Source organism: Linepithema humile, chromosome 4, assembly GCF_040581485.1.
Source record: "Linepithema humile isolate Giens D197 chromosome 4, Lhum_UNIL_v1.0, whole genome shotgun sequence".
Classification (NCBI taxonomy): Eukaryota; Metazoa; Arthropoda; class Insecta; order Hymenoptera; family Formicidae; genus Linepithema; species Linepithema humile.
The window spans coordinates 24,689,254-24,709,269 of NC_090131.1; the positions used below are offsets into that span (position 1 = coordinate 24,689,254).

Sequence of the window (20,016 nt, forward strand, 5' to 3'; positions counted from 1 at the left end):
GATGGCATTCTCATTGAATTAATGTGCATCATATATGAATAATAGGTTCATGTTAACATGCACTTAAGTATACACATTTTGCAATCACTAAAGTATTAAAAGCATCATGACCTCGCAATGAATTTTTCTCGCTAAGAATATCGCTGGAAATTTCAATTATAAAGCGAATGATAAAAATATAACATCCATGTCATAATGTATGAACTAATGAGTTTCAGTAACACGCATAATTCTACGTGCCTACCTGCACATATGTCGAATAAATAAGTGCTTCACTTAAAGTCGGAAAAACTTTTCTAGCTTTCAGTTCGACGTGTGCGTTCCGTTCCAATTGCCTCTCGGCTTTTCACAGATGTCATTTAGATTGTCAACGACGCTTTCATCTTGCACGCGATGTGTGCGGGCTTGTGACGTCAGTCGCGATTCGGCGAACGCGGGGCGGCGTGTATGACAGTGTGATCGATAGCGACCTATCTTTCTCGATGTGTAACCTACGCAAACTTTCTCCTTCGATTACGACGGACCCTAACAGTCTTATCTGCTTTCACCGTGCTGCGACGCAACTCGATTTCGAAAGTTTTACCGACGACGTCTTCGCCGGTTAATATTTAATCGGCCAACTGTCCACCGTGATTGGAAAACAAACGGACGAAGATGGAGCGACACACGATAAATAACGATAGAAGTGTCACGATGGCGGATAGAAAACCCGAGAAAGTAGTGTTCCGAAGATACGGAAAAAATTTGAGAAACGTCCCGTTAAAACGTCTTTTTAAAATATTTGACTTCAAACTTTTATGTGTGTAATTTATTTAATATAATCTGCATATCAGTGTTGTATCAATGTCTAATCAATGTCGGGAGTTCGAAGGCGGATATTCAGTTCGGAAGAAATTTTCAGGAAATTTCCTCTTCTTCGAAGATTCCTTTTAATATGATCAATGTAATAGAATGTCTTCGGAAATATTTTCTCACGAACGTTTTATGCACTTTTCGACCTGTTTTAACATAGTGAATTTTTCATAACACATATCCGTCATATTCAATTCCGTGTGTCTTTATTTCCAATTTCCTTAAAAAGAAAGCTGTTGCATATTTTAGCTACTTTTCGATAGTTCCTTCTCAATGCAATTTTTATCTTAAAGTATCCTCCTTGTTATTAATATATGTATCATTGTAATTTATATTTATCATTCTTTTAATTATTGTTTCTATTTCGCTTGCAGCTTTCGCATGGGTTTTTAAAAGAAGAGAAAATTTTGCAATTGTTTCGCATTCCATTATTCCACAATCATCGGTATTCTTCGGTATATTTCTTTTTCCCGCGAACATCATACAATTTAAATTTCAAAGCTGATCCAAGTGCTCGTATTAAAATTCGTTTAGCTTAAACGAGTTGATTGCAAATGCTACGTGCGTCTAACGCCTCGTTGAAGATAAAACGATTACTCGGGGGAGAAGCGTAAGCCGATGTACTCCCCTTCATTTTCGCGAATCGCTTAAACATGTACAGCCCACAGATAGAAAGGAATTGTAAAAGAAGCGCGAGCGTTACAGTAAGTACATTTCAATTTCTTTCACCGTCCTAACAGCATCGTGAAAAATTGATTTTGTACAAATTTTGTCCAGCTGCGAGAGTACAAATTATCGTTACACAAATTACTTAAACAATTACGCAATGTGAATATTTATTCTACTTTGGTTCATAAGTAACTTTATTACAAAAGCGGAATTTTAATTGTATTTGATCCAACGGTGAGTCGAGCCAGAATCGTATCATATCCAATTTTCCAAGGGTAAATTTTTTAATTGAAACTCATATTCGACGAGAATTAAAATTAGTGAAACACTGCACGTCCAAATTAGCCGCACAATTCGCTGTGGATCGCTTGTTATGCATAATGAGGGTCCCGGATATTCTATACATGAAATTATCGGTTCGATGAAGTCTGAATTTAGCTGCTGCGTTCACGTTAGCCACGATGGCAACCACACGCAGATATCGCGTTATATTCCATCTGTACTGGCGCTCATTTCCTATTGATGACATTCACGACATAACGTTGAGAATATTGTGGAAGAATATTGTGGATTGTTATTCGTGGGAACGAATTATTATATTTAATAGCACTATTCTTCTCCTAAATTTTGTTAAACAATTTAATCTATTTTTTTTTACTTTACGGAAAACATCACGTACTATCCATAATTTTAATAATTTTCCTGAAACTTATTAATATATTTAACATTCTTCCAGTGATAACATGCGTCAATCATCTCCCCTAAACTGTCCGCGACATTTATTATATGAAAGCTGAGCACATTTCTGCGAAAAGAATTATGACGAGATTTCTTGATCCTTGTCCACTTTCGACGGATCTCACGAGCGCCAATAAAGTTCCTTCAATCCTGCAATATGTTTCAATTTATTGTGCCACTTTATTCTGCCGGATGAGCGTCGGGGTATTCGGAAAATTATTTGGACGAAGAGCGTATGGAAGGTGCAATTCGAAAGACGTTCCCGCGCACACAAAGACAGCGAACGTTGTGAACATCGTCGACTCCTTTCAGGCGTGAAGGGGGGAAGCAGCAGCACTTACGAGAATTATAATTTTCCTGATTCGGCGAAAGTCTCGTGACTAAGCTGCGAGGGAGCGCGCGCCCGTCCCCTCGTCCGTCAGTTTGCCCACTCGGTTTATCTTATTAGGGGGGACCCTTACCCCAACCAAATCACGATATGATGGAGATGAGTCGGCGAAAACGGCAAGCCAGCCCGCGAATGTCCAATCGTTTTTTTAAAGTCGACCGTCGACCGATGTTTACAAGCGGATCGAGATTAATCACATTAGTCGACGAAACTCCATAGATGCACAATATATTACCCCTTTAATCTTCTTATAACGCTTACATCGATAGATGTTATTTTTATGTCGTGATAATCCACGCTTTTAAGAAGCGACTCTTTCGCATTAAAAATCTTATCGTAAAATAGTACACATTTATCTAAAGTATAGTTGAGAACCGAGCAATTTCGAAGATGTTGCGTTAGAAGCAACCGTCTTAAATAAGGCGATTTTATTGAAACGGCGTAGCGCCGTTTCCGTGTTCGTATCGGAACGCAATCCTCCTATAGTCTCTTTTACGATTTCGTTCATAAAATAACACATACCGGCGTTTCCAAGCTATAGGTCCATTATTGCGCCGCACAATGCGTTCCAGACAGATCTTACGCACGATGAAGTATTTATCGATTATATAAAAATGTACATTTACGTCAATATTTTATCATGTCATATAATTTACACTTTGTAAGCCAGATTAATATGTGTGTATGTGTTTTGAAAATATTTTAAAATTAATACAAATTGCCACATGAGTTTGTTTGCTTAATCCTCTGCATTTTTGCACTCGATAAAATTATCGAAGGACAACATTTTCCAATTAAATGCATTAACGGAGTGAACAAGATAACATAACTTTTAAAGGTAACATTAATAATCATTATATAATAAAATTATGCAGACGCGGTGGTCATTAATTTCATAATTCAGGATTCATCTAATTATCTCTGTTAGTCTTTTAATTATCTCCCGTACTTCACACAGATTTTCTTCCGCGTCTCGCTTTTGCGGTACTCATTCGTACACGTGCGAAACCGACGGGGACTCATGTTCAGCATAATTTCACGGATGTTTCATCGCGCCGCTATTCAAAAGGGACTGCACATGCCGCGGTACGTCGGGGCGGGGTGGGTGTTTTGAATTTTATTAAAGTCATCGACGGTTAAGGGCGCGTCGCTTTAATATTTTCGCAGCTCGTGCCAGGCGGAGGACGAAGTTACTACCATGAAGGTAGTTTCAGAAGTGAGCTTTTTTGCGCGCGTAATAGCATATCCCGTCGCACAAGCGGCGTGTCAGTGGTTGTCGCTACGCAGATGTGCGAGAGGTGTATACGTCCGATGCGCAATACCGGTATCCCATAAATGCTTTAAAGCAGTGTTATTCGGTGAAGAAACTCTGCATGCGGAAAAAAGAGAGAGAGAGAGAGAGAGGCGGCTTAAAATAAAGGGAATCTGGCTCGGACGGGCAGTGAGAGTTTCTCTCGTTGTCGGATTTAAATTAGAATGATAAAATCAAACGCGGAACGCATTCTACTCCCGTTTGCGCTAGCCTTCTGTTAAGAGGTATCTGTTTCTTTAAGAGACCCGGAAAATGAAGGCGAAAGAAACCCAAAAAATGGCGTTAATTAAAACAATATACAGGGTGCGACAAAAATAATGTAAGACAGTTGAGAAGAGAGAACTGCGGCGTGACAATTTATACATATGCGCAGTCGATGAACACGACTACGTGAGAATAAGTTGAATATCAGCGACGGTGATGCAGTTGATGTTCAGCTGCGGGAACATTTGTTGGCGCTCAAGTTATCCGCGTATTTATGACGCCCCGCGCGCATAAGCTTGTAAGCGGTGCGGATTTTGTTGTTTGCGAGACGCCGGCATTGTTCCCACCGACCGTGCGCGAGGAGAACCCTCGTAACGCTCGAATAAAAACGGGAGAGAAACACGCGAGCGAGAGAGAGTCAGGACCGGACGGGGAGCGATATTTGAAATATAAGCGAAGGAAACACTTAGAGCGAGGAGGGTACTTAAGTCACTTTTGCAGGGAGGTCGCCGTCGGGCAACGCAATAAGAAATCTCCCTTTTCTTCGCCGCGGCAATAAAGAGAAATTTTAATGCCGAATCTTCGTGGCATAACTTTGACGTCTCCGCGTTGTAATACCGGCGACTTCGCGGAAGTTTTTGTCGCGGGAATATTTTCAACGAGTCAGATTCGAGCCTCGAGAGAGAGAGAGAGAGAGAGAGAGAGAGTGAGGCCGCCGCGAGCATCTGCGCGCGATCGAGAACAACTTTTTATTTCGGCGTTCGTCTAGTTACGACATCCGCACTTCGCACGCCTGTATCTCCGCGCCGCACGATTCCGTGAACTTTGCTTCGCGCGTTCGAAGCTCCTCTCCCGCTTCCCGCTGCTTAATCCTTTTTATTCTCTGCCTCTCCGCCTAATACGCGCGCACGCGTCCGACGGACTGGTCCCGCTATTTTTGCAAGGTAACTCGACTCACGGAGAGAGATTAGCCGCGCCAAGCCGATTTGCGCGGTTTCTACAAATCCCGCGTTTAAATACCGCGAGGACTTGCGGCCGGTACGGTTGGAATATTCGTCAGAAACGTACGCGATGTCCGAAGAAAAATATTTCGCGATAGAGTTTTACGCATGAGAAACTTCAGTATCAATGTTACCGTAATGAAAATTTAACGAGACATTTATATGGCTTAGCTCTTAATCTTTGTCTCTAAATGAATCTTTTATCTAATTTTTGTCAATTTATGGCACGAAATAGATCTGCGTCAAGAAATAAACTAAATTTTCCTAAAGAAATGTCCAGAAAAATTATATGCAAATTAACTCAAGAAATAGACGCTCTTGCGCATATTATTAGACTACCTCATACATTCGCGCGCAGACTTCAATTATTCAGATGAAGCTCTTTTACTCTGCTTAGTCAGGAAAATGATAAGAACCGGGAATATTTAATTACTCTCTAATAGCAACCTATTTTCCGAAATATAGAAGTAATAATTTGCAAAGAAATTTAACGCGAATATTTATGACTCTTTATATTTATATTTATTTAGTCTTCCTATCATATCTTGGAAATAGCTGCTTATTCAGAAAGTGCTGCTTTATTCAAAGCGAGATAACGTAAAATATATTTGACGATTCGCGGGAAAAACTACGAGGATTATCATCCGACGAATACACGATTTTTATGACCGAGGAACAACGCGGTTATCCGTCTCACGAGTATCTCTCGATTATGTATTGCGTTCCATTCGGCGCAGGTCACGAACACGCGAAATTGGTATTCGCCTAATCTACATATCGCCATTCCCGGAGATACCGTGCGCTGGCTGTATCCGACTGAAGTAAGTCCGAGCACGTCGATATACTAAAGTCGGTCTCACTGACCTGCATAAGAACGTCATTAGGACCGCAGGATTCATCGATTTTTTTTCATGGCTGTCCGCTATCAGACGTTCGAATGACCTCATTCGTGAATATTCTCGGAAGAGTTTCGGGGATCACCGAAGCAGCCGGTCGACATCGCACATTTCAATATATTCCTCTCAAGTGCGCATTCGTAAAATAAGTTAATCCACATCGTGGACGAAAGAATAATCGCGCACTATTTTCCAACATTAAAGCGGAGAATAATTAAACAAAAAATAAATACGAAAAAATTAATGAAATAAAAGCCGACGCAATTATTTATGTAACAGTTGTGTCAAAAAATATTATTAATTTCATTATCTTTATTGTTTTATGGAAAACCGTGTTGCACGCGAGTACAGCACGTCGAGATAAGCGTGAACGCGGCGCATTTCCGGTGATGCACTGCCGCCGGTGACGTAAACAACGTTCACGGAGTCGCGCCCGCAATGTGAGTAATGCGCCGCTCGCCACGGTCGGTGCAGTTGGATTGATGCGGGCTGTCGAGGACCGCTGTATGTACGGTGAATACAAAGTATTGAGCAGTGCACAAATGAGGATAGAGAAGGAAGACAGGACGAAACGACCGTTCGGCTCTCTCGGCGGAGAGATCGCGCGTGCGCGCGCGCCTTCGAGAGGACGCCGAATGGAGTTTACTTCGACGAATTCAATCTCCGTGTGAAAAAAGACGAGATCGTCGGCTTGATCGTCTATGCATGCGCCACGCGGGAGTACATCTTGGAAAATGCGGGGCATCGCTCGTTGTCGCGCTTCTCGTTGCTACCGAGGGAAGAATCGAGCTGCACTTAAGAGCGATATCTACGCGATTCGAAGGGACGTGAGATTTCCCGGATACTCGTCCTCTCTCTCTCTCTCTCTCTCTATTTCTCGCTCTTTTTCTCGCGATACTCGACGAGGCCGTCGAGTTGTCCGCGATTCCTCCTCAAAATATCCCGCATGACACCCCGAGGGGCCCCGGCGACGATGAAATATAAAAATGATCCTGTACGATCGACAATTGGATTTGTGACAAATAGACCGATAGTAAATATTTATTTCAACGTGTTATCGCGCAGTTGTCTAAAAGTCAATTACTGTCGTTTCGGATATTTCGTGAAAACGCATAGTTTGTTTAAAATACATTTACGTTTTTCGTAAATATAATATGGCGGTCCGTTAGTCCGAAAAAAATGTTTTGGCTGCCAAAAAATATATTGCAAAATAAATACCGCGCAGTTACATTTTTTATGTTATTTCAGTGGAAATGTCATATTTTATTTCGTATTCCTTATACCGAATTTTCCTGTTTTACATTGTGTCTCGAGCTTTGTCGATCGCTCTGAAAGTGAGTCTCATAATTTATGCATCCCCCTATCGTTGCATAACGTACGTTGCACAACTCGTACGGTCGGCCGGCACGAAGATGAACCGAATGCGCGCGCGATATGTTATTTATTAATGTATTTATCCGCGCATAATCTGCGCGCTTTTGTGTCCGGTTATGATATACAAGCGAAGCGTATTTTAAGTCGCGAGGGAATAACAAGAGCGTGTTATGCTGCGCATGTTACCGAAACGTCTTGTTTGTTGAAGTTTGAAACACCAAAGCTTCGATCTAGATTTTTTCGTTTGTTTTCACTATTTTGCATACTGGGGCAATTCTTTCTTTGTTTTTTCCTACTATACAAAATGTAATTTTTTTTTATACAAGTTTATAATCTGTTAATCTCGTAGTTTTAATTTTCTCAATTGCAAAATAAACATTTTGTTCAAAATTTTCGCAATGAGCATATATCTTATTTTGTTATTATGATTCTTTGTAAAATAATTAGCATCATTTGAAAAATTAAAGTGATATAATGAAATTTTATATAATTCAGATAAAATTTCAACGCCCGACGTATACGGTAGTTTCAATTAGTTAATTACTAGTTTATCAGAAAATTTAAATCATAATTAATTACGCTTTATACTAATCTTTTATTGAATTTTAAAGCAAGCGTCGAGTAGATGCGATACGGGAATATCATTTATTCTCTAAAAGGAGGGCTAGAAATATGATGGATTTTTCCGTGTATGATCCTTTTTATACACTGAAAAGCTGCGCTATGGTGTTCAACACACAAATCGATAAAATGCAAACGCGAGATGTAGGAAAATAAAGTAACGTCGAGTGCAAAATATACTTCGATGTGCACGTACTGTGTGATCCACGCTGGATACGCCGTGTATTCTTTATTTATGTACCGCGCGTATTATAAGTTTTTTTTGCGCAATATTATTATTTGCATCTAACAGAAAAGCGTGTATCGTTACTTACGTTATATTGCAATTACGACAAAATCGCGTCATTCCGTCGCGCATATTCTCCAAAATTTACAACGTGCGGAGCGCTTTCAGCATTCAAGCTTTCGACCATCACGTATCGATGACTCTTTATATAAAATCATTAACCGTATTTTCATAAATTTTTGCGCAAAATTCATCGTCAACCTCTGACGGCGCGCAGACGCGCGCGAAATGACGCTCGATGCAGATGACGGTGATAACATGCTAATCGCGGTAATGAAATTGCGCAAAACTGCGGACGTAAAGGCGGACGCAATTATATAAAGCGACGAAAACGGGAAGAAGAGAAGCGAGCGGAAGACGAAACGAGCAGGAAGTGCCGAGACGCGCCGAAACCCGTCGAGAGGCGCGCAACGAGGGGAACTTTTATCTCTCTGCGAATGTGCGGCACGTTCTTTTCATAATGCGTCGCGGAATCATTTAAAGTTGCTTGCTCGTGCAAGTAGCGCGAGAGAGGCAGCGCGAGGAGGTAGAGCGAGAACGAGGGGAGGAGCGGAAAAGGGAGACACCTCTCTTGAGAATATCGCCTCGTTGAAGCTTTGTTCGTCGCGAGATACACTCGACATTTACTTACCGTCGTACGTCGGCCATTGTTAATTCGCTGAACAAACTTTTTCAATTGCAGGAACAGCGCCGGCGACGTAGAGGGCCACTTGCAACGGAGAATTGGAGTCTCCGAAGAATTCTCGATCGTACCCAATCGAAAGTGGAAAAGCCGTGGGCGGACTATCGGCGCATTGGGACACGAAGTTTGAGCCATTCCTCTCCTCCCTCCCCCCCCGTGACCTTCTCCCCGCACTCCTCCCCTGGCCCTCTTTTCCGAACAATTGTGCAATTGATATTGATTCCTTTCCGTTCCGCAGGCACGTCTGTCATTTGCAAGAGGTTTCCCACCCTGGAAAATGTTCGCGATACAGCTTTAATCGACCGGAAAGTTCGAGCAACGTTAATCCGAAACAATACCTTTGGAATACTAAAATTGCGCGTAAAATTTGAAGGCTCCGACGTAAAGCACATTTCTCGCGTGCTTTGGTCGAAAAGAATAAAATAAATATTAAAGTGAATAACGTAATTGTCTCAATTTCAATGTTTAACGAAATATGATATTACGCCTTTGAGCCGTAAACTTGAAAGCTTTATTCGAAACAATATTAAGAAACGTCCCGTTTTTATTCAATTTACGTGTAAATTCAGCCCCGCGGAGTCACCCTTTCACAGGGGTGGCGGGAAAGCGATTTTTGAAGCCATCCGGCCGCGAGAGTCCCGATTTGGCGAAGCGGAAAAACGCGTTCTCCGGGCGGCGCCGGGAAAAATGCGAAATGTGTCTGACGGAAACCACCTTTGCGCTCGTCAGATTTTCGTCATAATCCTGGAATTCCGCAAAGGTGGAAGGAGACGACCGCGGCGGAGTGGAGAAGGTGAAAAGGGGGATTGAATGATGAAAGGCAGAGAGGAAAAACTAAGGGTTCGCGAAGGAAAGCCATTGACATTGACTTTGTCCCGTCGGCCGAGTGGAGGGAGGGGAAGGAGAGGAAGACAAAGAATATAACGGAAAAAAAAAAGAAAATGAGGGTGTCACCGGGAATGAGGGATGCCAGTCGGACGGGAGAAGGGAAATTCATGAGATGGCCGATTGCGCGACGTCGAATTCATGGTTTATGAGTGAAAAAAGTAACGTATAATCTGACAAGTGAAACGCGTTAGTTGGAGCGACTGAAGGTATCTCATTTAATTAACTAGGAAGTACGTCGAAGGATTTTTTACCGACGAAACCCAACAAGCTCTTCCGTGTAAATTATCGGCTTTGTGAATAATGGAAAGCATTTATTTCAAGCTTTTAGGAGAATGCATCGAGTTGTCGGTGGAACGAATGTATGCCTCTACCTCGCCAATTTCTCTCACGTGACTTATAAACGGCTTTACGAAAAATAACGTTACTGCAAATTGTTTAAACTAGATCTATTCTAATAAAATTCCAATACTAAAAAAAAAACACGATATCTTAAACTAAATACGGAACTGAAGATTGAAAGTTAGATTTTTACAAAATACTGTTTAAACTTTTCCATCATTAAAACTTTAACGTTTCAATATCCGATATTGATAATCATGTTAGAGTGAAATATTAATTTTATATCTCGGTTATCCGTCCGCCAACTGAAAAAATATGTCTTTTCACTGCTTATATAGGTCGATTTTGCGACGGTGCATACGATTTGAAGTGTGCACGGGACGTGTGTACGCTTGAAAAGCCAGGCACATGGAAAAGATAGCGAAAGTGCCACTCGCGCTTAGAGTTTTGTCGCGTGAACCAGTTTTGCCGGAAGTTCGTACACGTCCCGATATGAAGTGTAGTCCCCGTGAGAAAATATTTAGATGCCCTGACACGAAAACCGATATATCGATTGAAGTATACATAAGAGAAGTTGTCAATGATATCATATAACACAACGAATTGATAAGGAATATTATTTAAGGAATATTCGATTATAAATATCTCGATATTCGCTCGATACTCCGATAGTCTGTCTCCTCGCATATAAAAATATAACTCGCACAGCTTGCGAGCAATATTTGAGTTAAAAATAAAGACCATGTTAATGCGCTCGATACAGAATGTCCCAGAATCCTCGATGTTTATGTTACATTTAATAAAACGAGATTTTGAAGAAGTTACGCGCGACGTATGCAAAGACTGAAGTAATATCGCATACTCGCGGAAGGACAAACATTGCATATTATCCCAAGTTATCAACGATGCAATCTCGCGGAACATACGGGAGGATATCGATCACACGCGGCCATTGTATCGAGAATGCGCTGCAAAATGCAGCCGAGCGTGTCTCAGAGTGTATCGATAATTCAGCGCCTATCCTGCAATATGCTCGAGATGAATTTGGCGACGTGACCGATGATCCATCATTCGTCGGGAATTCGATAAAGTGTCCCGTCATCCGGTGTGGCGATAACTTTCAGCGCGATTTATCTCGCGCTTAAATAACTGCGTTCTAGTTTCTACGAGTGGCACTTTCGCGGCGTGGACGTTGAAAATACGTTTAATTAATACGAACCGCGAGAGAAGAACAAATATAAACATAATGTGAAAATACATTCCACCTCCTATATTTATTTTGTAACGTCATTTAATTAAAAAATACGCACTTTATCTTTTTGTTTAAAAATTTCAAATAAAAAAAACTTACGGATACGTTAGTTATTATATATTTTATTTTACTTAATTCACATTAATATGCACGTAAATCTAAAATATTTACAAAATAATCACAAATATTAAAAATATTTAAAAAAGTTTTTAAATAAAATATTTTTAAAAAGTCGTGATTTTAGCGCTAACAATATATGCTACGATTATTGCGATTAATAAAAAATGAGACTTTAATAATTCATATCTGTTTAGATAAGTATTAGTTTCTCTCTTTCTATATTTACATATAAAATTCTATTTCTATTTTTTACATTCTCCTATCCTTTCCAGATTGTCTCATGTAATATTAAAAGGACTTGGATAATTTTACTGTTTCAATTATAAAAACCACGTTGCTTATAAATGAGAAATTTTCCATGGAATTTTTTTCATTGACGACGTGTTTCTTTCGATCACATCAATATAATACAAATCGAAATTTCATCTTTTATTTGCTTTAGCCAAGATTTCACGCGAGTTTCGCACCGTAATTACTACGTCACTTTAAGATTTGTAATTTTACTCAACGTAAAGTTGTGCAAGTTTTTCCTTCCGCCGTTTAATGCAAATATATATATATATACATATAGATTAACCGGCGGATAAATGTAAGTTCCGTTCGGCATTCATCTCCAGACCTTAATCGAACGGAAGCTTTATTTTCGCCTCTCCGGCGATGTCCATTTTCTATAAATTACTTTCGGAGTTCGTGACGGAATGGTCCGTCTTGCCCCTCTTTCCCATTTACTTAAAATCTAGTCGCATGGCTTTCTGAACAATTACCCGCGAAGTCAGAGCGAGAGAAACGTCGAAGAGCAAATTGCTCGATGCTCCTTCTTTCGGATGAGAGCGTAAAGGAGTGCTTTTACAGAATGTAACCAGATGAGAGGACAAGGATCGAATGGAAAATTTAATTCGATAGCAAAAGTGCATGTGTACTGTCGAGAACGCTTGCGTGCTGCGTCTCTCAATAAATCGTACAAAAATTTCAATGCATTTAATCACCAATTGAATTTAGAGAGAAAAGAATCGGCCGCCCACGACATACGAGAAATTACGGTTGGCATCATTATCATAACTTCGCGACGAGATCAGGGGAAACTTAGCAGCCTAATTATCCTAATGAGATACGTCCCGACGAAACTCGAGAATCTCTCCACCCGGCTCTCTGCCATCCGTTCCGCGCGAACGTCCCGAATCGTCGCTCGCGGTGCTCCGCGCGCAAGAACCAAGATATACGCCAGATAAGGAAAGAGATGTTCGGTGAAGAGCGACACGGGTTTGAACGTGGATTTGCTCGCATATAAAACGGGGCTGCTCGCGCGCTCGCGTGTTTTCGGGTCTAAGCGCTGTCGGTTATAAATACGGACCTAAGAGCAACGACATGCACTCACGGCGTATGAAATATTCCACTGGCCCGGCTACGTGATATTCGCAAATGCACAGCATATTCCTTTGTATCTTTGTCTACAGGTGACATGGCTAAAGTGCACTTTTCTCCAAGCGGCGACGAATGAAAAATGAGAGGGCAGAAGGGAGGAAAGAACGGACGAGGGGGGAGAGAGGGGCCGAGGAAGGGGGCGAGAGCGTACAGTCGGCCGGCAGTTCCGAGGGGGGTAAGAAACATCCAAGATACAACTTTCGCGGAAGACAGGAAAGAATTAATGAGACGGGACCGAATGACTGACTACCACCTCGCGAAAGATAGAGGAAGAGGGACGCGGAAGGGGAAGGGCAGACGAAAAAAAAGGAGGAACGGAGAATTGGATCGCGAAGATGCAAAAGTTTCCCTCAAGCTACTCGAATGCGTCTCTAGCTGCTGGTCGGAAGTCACGCGAATCGCCGCTTGTGAAGGTGGCGTGTCCTCCTTTCTTTCCCAAGCAGCTGAGCGGCTTCTTGCTCTTCTTCGTCTTTCTCGTCGGCTGAGCTAACTTTGTAATTTGAATTTTCCGCGGAGACGTCAAAATAAAGAATAACCGAAAGCAACGAAAGTAACGAGAGGGTTCTCAGTCGGCCGCCCGAGTATTACGCAGTAGACGTTTAATTAAGAAATCTAGACTAATTCCTCGCTCAAAAAACAAACGAATAAATTATTAGTTGAAAACTGTTGTGATGTATTAACACAAATTATAACAAATCCGAGAACTATTTATTGCATAAAGCAAATTGAGAATATCCACAATTCAGCTAATTTAATCATTCTATCGAGAATAAAGAATAATTTTAAATATAATATATAACATGAGAAAATTAATTCTTTTCTACAAATAGTTCTAAATAATTATAGCGCACTCGCATTATTAAATTAAATAATATTAATTTGCGCATTTAAACATTTATTGTATTGTAATAAAATAGACCAACGTTATTATGCTTTTATCGCGTCATTCTGAAATAATATTGGCAATCGATATTATCGCCTGAGATAAAGATAGCAAGGAATATTTAGGCGCGCACACAGAAAAACTGTTCTCTAATATTCCAAGTATAAAAAAAACACCATATTTTGTTGACATCCCCGTGGTTATTTAGCAAAGCATTTTTAGGTGAGGTGGCCTCGTTCCATTAATTTAGCATGCATGAAACATGCTGATGTTATTTGCGACCGCCGTTAACTAGCGCGGCAAGGTACTATCTTTCATTTTGCTACACGAGGTAGCTTAGGGACATCTTTTCTCGTGTGAATAATTACGATAATTGAACACAACATGATATTAATTTTGGGACAATAATTTTTATATTGACAAAATCAAAAATTAAATAACGCTACACATTTAATTAATATCACTAAAATATATAATAGCTATTAATTATGATATTAATTTAATAAAAGCTGTCTGAAAACAAACGCAAAATCTATTAAATTTTTCCAAAGAACCTTTTTCCATGATTTAATTAAAATTAATTAAAAATTGATAAACAATTTCATATATGTACAATTTAATTACATAAAATTGTAATAGTAAATTGCAAATTTTAATTGATTATAAATTTCAAAGTATTAATATTGTACGAAATTCACATTGTAATAGCTATTTAGCCTCCACTTTTCTAAATTCGTGCATTTTTTGAACTTTATGCATTACTTGATTGATAATAATTTCGCTGCGCTTGTTCTGTCTTGTCGAAAATACAGAAATAACTTCAATCTCAACGTGAATCTTGACCCATGCATCGACTCGCAATACTATTCGCAATTTATAGACTATCGGCGTTACGTGTTTCACGTCGATCAAGCCACGAAGATCAAGAGCGGCGATTTCTCTCTTTGTCGGACCAGATAATTTCGGTTAAGTGGCTCTCAGGAAACGATCGCGTCGGGGCGACGGCGGCGGCGTTCCGTTAAACGACGCTTCCTTCCGTCTCGTCTCTGCGATTGCTCTCGTCTCTCGCTGTTCGTCCCGCGGCATCGATCCCCATCTCACTCGGCCGCCAAGGAGCGAACAGCGGGGCAAGAACAAACGCGCCGTAATGACGAAGCTTTGTCGAATTAGAGCTTTCCTTCCCAGCCATTTCGCGCTTTTCCCTTCCCATTCTCGCTCACCCTCGCTCCCTTGCTTACGGCAAACTACGCATACGTGTGCGTCAGATGTACTTACTTCCACCTTCGTTTGTGTTGGCTCGTCGTGTGTGTCGAGTTTCCCTTCTCACCCCGGCAACCGTGTGTGTATCTACCGGTAGACATAATTAACAATTAGTTCCCCTCTCATAAGTCTGGCGTTCCCGGGCGCGCGTCTCACTGTAAATTGCGTTCTCTTCCTCGTCGTAGAACCGCGCGTGTGCTCGCGCGTGTGCTCGCGCGAGTGCGCTACAGCACGCTCGCGGCAATCGTTATTACTCGAGGAACGCATAGAAAGAGAGAGAGAGAGAGAGTTATCGATCGCACGATCGGCAAAAGTACCTGCATGAAATATACGGGACACGCCTCTCTCGATAAGCGAACTTGCTGGATTCTACGATTCGTAGAAGAGGAATAATGGAAAAATTCATGTTCTGAAAATGGGAATTTAGCCGCTATTTCGAGAAAATCAGATTCAAATTGGATGCTTTTAGATATAATCTCAGATATAACAATGATCAAGTGCGAATATTACTTTCGGCATGGCTTTACGCTATGATATATCTTTTTTACATTCGTAGCTGCATTGCTATGATTCTAAATCCACTCTTGAATTAAAATCAAACTAGGTGAATATGCGTAGTGGAAAGGCTTTCGTTTGTAAGCGCAAATAGAGAAACAGCGAACTTGCTGCGCGCACGTTTGAGGTGGATGCTTGCAGCGGAATTCATTTGTTCGGCAATGCCAGCATCAGCGAATCTCGCGCGAGTACGGAAAAACGAGGTACAAGTCGCGCGTGAGAAAATAGTTTTTGAATGAAAATAGGTTGTTTACGTTTCAGGAGATGTATTTTTTTTTTCTACAGTGGTCGAAGAGTTGTCAGCAACAAATATATCAAAAAACTACGCTATAATTTAAAAAATAGCTAAAATTAAAATAGCCAAATTAAAATAAAATAAATCCGGTGCTTGTTAAATTTTACATTTTTTATACATCAAATATACTTACCAAAGTTATTTATGTTGTAATTAAAAAAAGAACGATTTTAACGAAGGCGTTCTAATTAACAACGTCAGAAGAGCGAACGTCACTAATGATACTCGTTTTTTTTTCTGTATTGGTCTAATTAACGTATTGCTAATTGTCCAATAAACTAGAACGGAAAGAATTGCAGTGGGATATCACACGCGGGAGAGAAGGTGACGTCAGTGGGCGAGAATAAAAATTAAGAGTACTGTGTAACGATTGGCGACATAAAGCTCAGCATATTCTTGCGTAGCTTGGCACGAGATGTTCACATTTAAAAACATTTTATTCATTGACGATTTCAATAATTCATGGCTTTAAAATCCCGTCGATAATAAAAAGCACCGAGTTTACATGGCAAGTTCGCAAATCAATCGTCCTTCTTGAAACTTTTTTCGCTCTCCTTCGGCAAACTTTATTCGCAGATATACGCCCGACAATATGGAAGGTTATTTGTGTATCCAACTCTGGCTCTCGGGATAAGTACAGAAAATAGCGTTGCTTTCCCGAAAAGTATTTTGTGTTTTTTTACGACGTTGCTTTTACGTAAGCAAGAAAAATCGTGCAAAAGAGTCAAAAGTAAAGCATTTCACTGTGCAACTTGATCGAAGAAATATGTATATATTCGTCCACGATAACGTGCTTAAATATCAAATGTTAATACATCCGAGGCCAACTATCGCGCTATAGCATCACATACTCGCGCACACGGGATAAAAAAGGCTTGTGTTAAAATTAGATATTTATTAACAAAATTGAAAACACGCAACCGGTAAATCAGATTTTTAATATTTTTATCGCGACATAATAGCACGGTTTACGACCAATTTTGTTGCAAAAAATATATAATGATTCATTACCGCAAATATGAGAAAAATGATCAATTTTTTACGTTATTAGCTTTGGCACAAATGCAATAATATATTTATATCACTTGATTACGTAATATTAGAAAAACATGAATGCCTACAGAGCATGCATTAAAACGTGCTGTCGGCAGACTTGCCAATCGACTTTTTCTCGCTCGACTTTAGAAAATCCAATCTGTACTAATTTTCATTTCATAAATGCAATTTTTTTTCAAGCAAAAAGAAATATGTTAATACATATTTTCTAAGAATCGCTCGAATATAAGAGAGCGCGAGTTTGAAATCGACCAACGGGGTGAAACGTACGGTACGTGCGGTTGCGCGGGCGGCACGACGTTGATGCTCCGCGAGCGCCCGCGTACGGGCCGCGCTCGCTCTCGCAGTACCGCGGCGACCCTCGAGCTAAAAGCATCGAACTCGACGGACGGCGTCACGTCGTCGCCGGAAAAAGGGGTATTCGCGGTGGACGCGCGTCGTGTGAAACGTGAGAACCTCTCCCGCTCTCTTTCTCTCTCTCTCTCTCTCTATCTATCTCTCTCTCTCTCTTTCTCTCACTCTCCGAAAATCGTCCGTGGCCAAATTCGTGCGCGTGCCGGCGATACGCACCAGGGGCGCGTCGTCGTCGCGGTGCTTCCTCGGCGAAAGGCCGGAGAAACCTCGCGAAAGAAATAATTTGAATTCGATCGGGGGAAAAAAAAGATAGTAACTTTGTCACCTGTGCCGTTTTTTCCCTTCCGCGCGCCGCGATTTTCGCGATTTCGCAATACGATTTCTGACTCGCGACGATGTCTGTGTGATATACGTGTGAGAGGTGTTACGCGAGTACTCTTACTCACTCCGCCGTCCCTCCATCCCGAAGGAGAAAGGGTTGTTGTAGACAGAGAGCGGCAGCGGAATAACCAAAAGTGTGACGAATTGTCAGAAAGGTAAAACACCGTTATGTGAAATGAATTGTGCGTTTCGATTTTTCAATACAATCATCGATTTCACTGCTCGCAATTATTATTATTCAGTATTCGACACAGTATGCAATTTTCTGTAGTTAAATTTAAATTATTAATCGGTGATCATCGGGGATAAAAGTATGGTTTTTACGCAATTCGAAAAATTTATTGAAATTTGGTTGCGCACATTTAGACCCTATTTATTAGAAAATAAAATTTTGCGATTCGATTATAAAGTGCATCCCTCTATACGTCGAGCTCTTTTTCAAACACGAATTTCATTTGTTCGTAAAAAGTATTTTCATGAAATGCTTTTGGGAATCTGCTGCGCCATCAACTGAAAAATATTACCGCATAATAAATGTCCCTTTGGAGATAGAAATTTTTGGTAAATACAGCGTTCGTACGCACGACGCTGAATTATGCACGACGGCACATATCAGTTCTAGCCGCATCACCGTGACAGTTAAAAATCTTTTGGCCGCAATAACATTCATCCTTAATTTACGTTGCTGCACAAAGTAATTCGTTGGTGGCGATTCTGGAAAAGCCGGAAAAATAGAAGAGAAACGTGGCTTCTCTGATAAAATAGAGACGGGCGGAAATGATTTGCGCAGGAAGGGGTAATTTGTTTTCGGAAACACTTAAGCGAATGCATTCTGCCTCTACGCGAATGAGCTTAAGCCCTTTAACCGACCACTCACTCAACGCGGAGCTGGTAAACAGGAGGTTGAAGGCACTTTTCGATCGAAAAAGAGTTCCGCGCGCCGGTGCATCGCCAGCAATCGCCACTGCGTTTACGTGTCCAAAGTGTACGCCTGAAGTTTTTGCTTTTTCTTGCTCGCCAAGTTCTACGATAGAGTATTTCGTATTCCGCTTTTCGTCTCGCGTCGTTATTCAATTTTTTCATGGTGAACGATATTTGTTAGTATTTTTTTTGCAATTTAAAATGTTAAATACTGAAAATACACGTAATTAACAATTTTGTTATCATTTTACAAATGTGTAATTTTAAACCGCAAAAACATAAATTCTACATTATTTTTATTACATTCATTTTGTACTTTATGCGCAACAAAAGGACGAATATTTTATATACATCGTACATTTTATGGTTCGTTAATTGGCAATGACATTTGATACCTGACGTACGATGAGAGCTCCGATGTTGTGTAACCGGAGTTACATCCGCGAGTTAAGGTTATTATTACGCAGCAACTATTACGTATTCACGCGATGCACAGCTCAGGTTTTGGCGAGGGGAGATCCCATTAACCACGGTTTGGAACCCTGAATCCGAGCTCGCTGCAGCACTATACACAACGACGTGGTACGTCTCAGATTCCTCAACACGTGACTATTAATTCTCCAAAGCTAATTATCTGTAACACGAAATCCCTTATGCGAAAACTTAGTTTCTATTATGTCCAGCGCGTAATGTGCTTATAATCTCGTTGAGAACACGAGAAATAAATCGAGTTATTTCAAAGACGCGATAAAAATATTCGAATGCGATGAAAGGATCGATATTCAGACGGAAAAAAAAGGAAGAATACTGCGTTGAAATTTAAAGGGAATGATGAAATTATTTCACTTTCAAGATTTCTTCTTGAAATCCTCACGCTACGCAAAATTACCGTTTCAATTCATCCTCTCAAACGAAAATTGACAGAAAGACACTACGTCTTTCAAATTCATGCAAAAACCTTCCTCTCGGACCAGATTTCCGGGCTTTTCATTATTTACGTGCCAACAAGTAATCAGATTTGCGACAACTTGTTGCTTACCGGAAAGCGCGCGCGGAAAGGCGAAGTTCGAAGACACCAGGACGGAGAATCGTGTTAACGGACCGACAAGAGATACAAGGAGGCAAAGAAAGAGAGAGAGAGAGAGAGAGAAATCAGCCCCCGCGGCCATTAAATTAATCAGTCGCCCGACCCGGGAAAACTAGCGGACGGGCCCCAGGTCTTGCAGCTCTCTCTCCGTCATTCGCGGTCGTTTGTACACCCGCCGTC

The 20,016-nt window shown here is 40.8% G+C and overlaps 2 protein-coding genes and 1 pseudogene across 2 annotated transcripts in view; 1 reads left to right on the forward strand and 2 right to left on the reverse strand.

The window, feature by feature from the left end:
* Positions 1-20,016, reverse strand: part of LOC105672472 (uro-adherence factor A) — a 159,584-nt gene that overhangs the window by 82,912 nt on the left and 56,656 nt on the right. The window lies entirely within an intron of this gene.
* Positions 8,490-9,709, reverse strand: LOC105672422 (uncharacterized; annotated as a pseudogene).
* The window catches only part of mspo (M-spondin), a 164,973-nt gene continuing 162,396 nt past the window's right edge, over positions 17,440-20,016 (forward strand). Inside the window, exon 1 of the mRNA XM_067354435.1 lies at positions 17,440-17,983. The gene's annotated coding sequence lies outside the window, so the exon portion shown is untranslated. The remainder of the gene's footprint in view (positions 17,984-20,016) is intronic.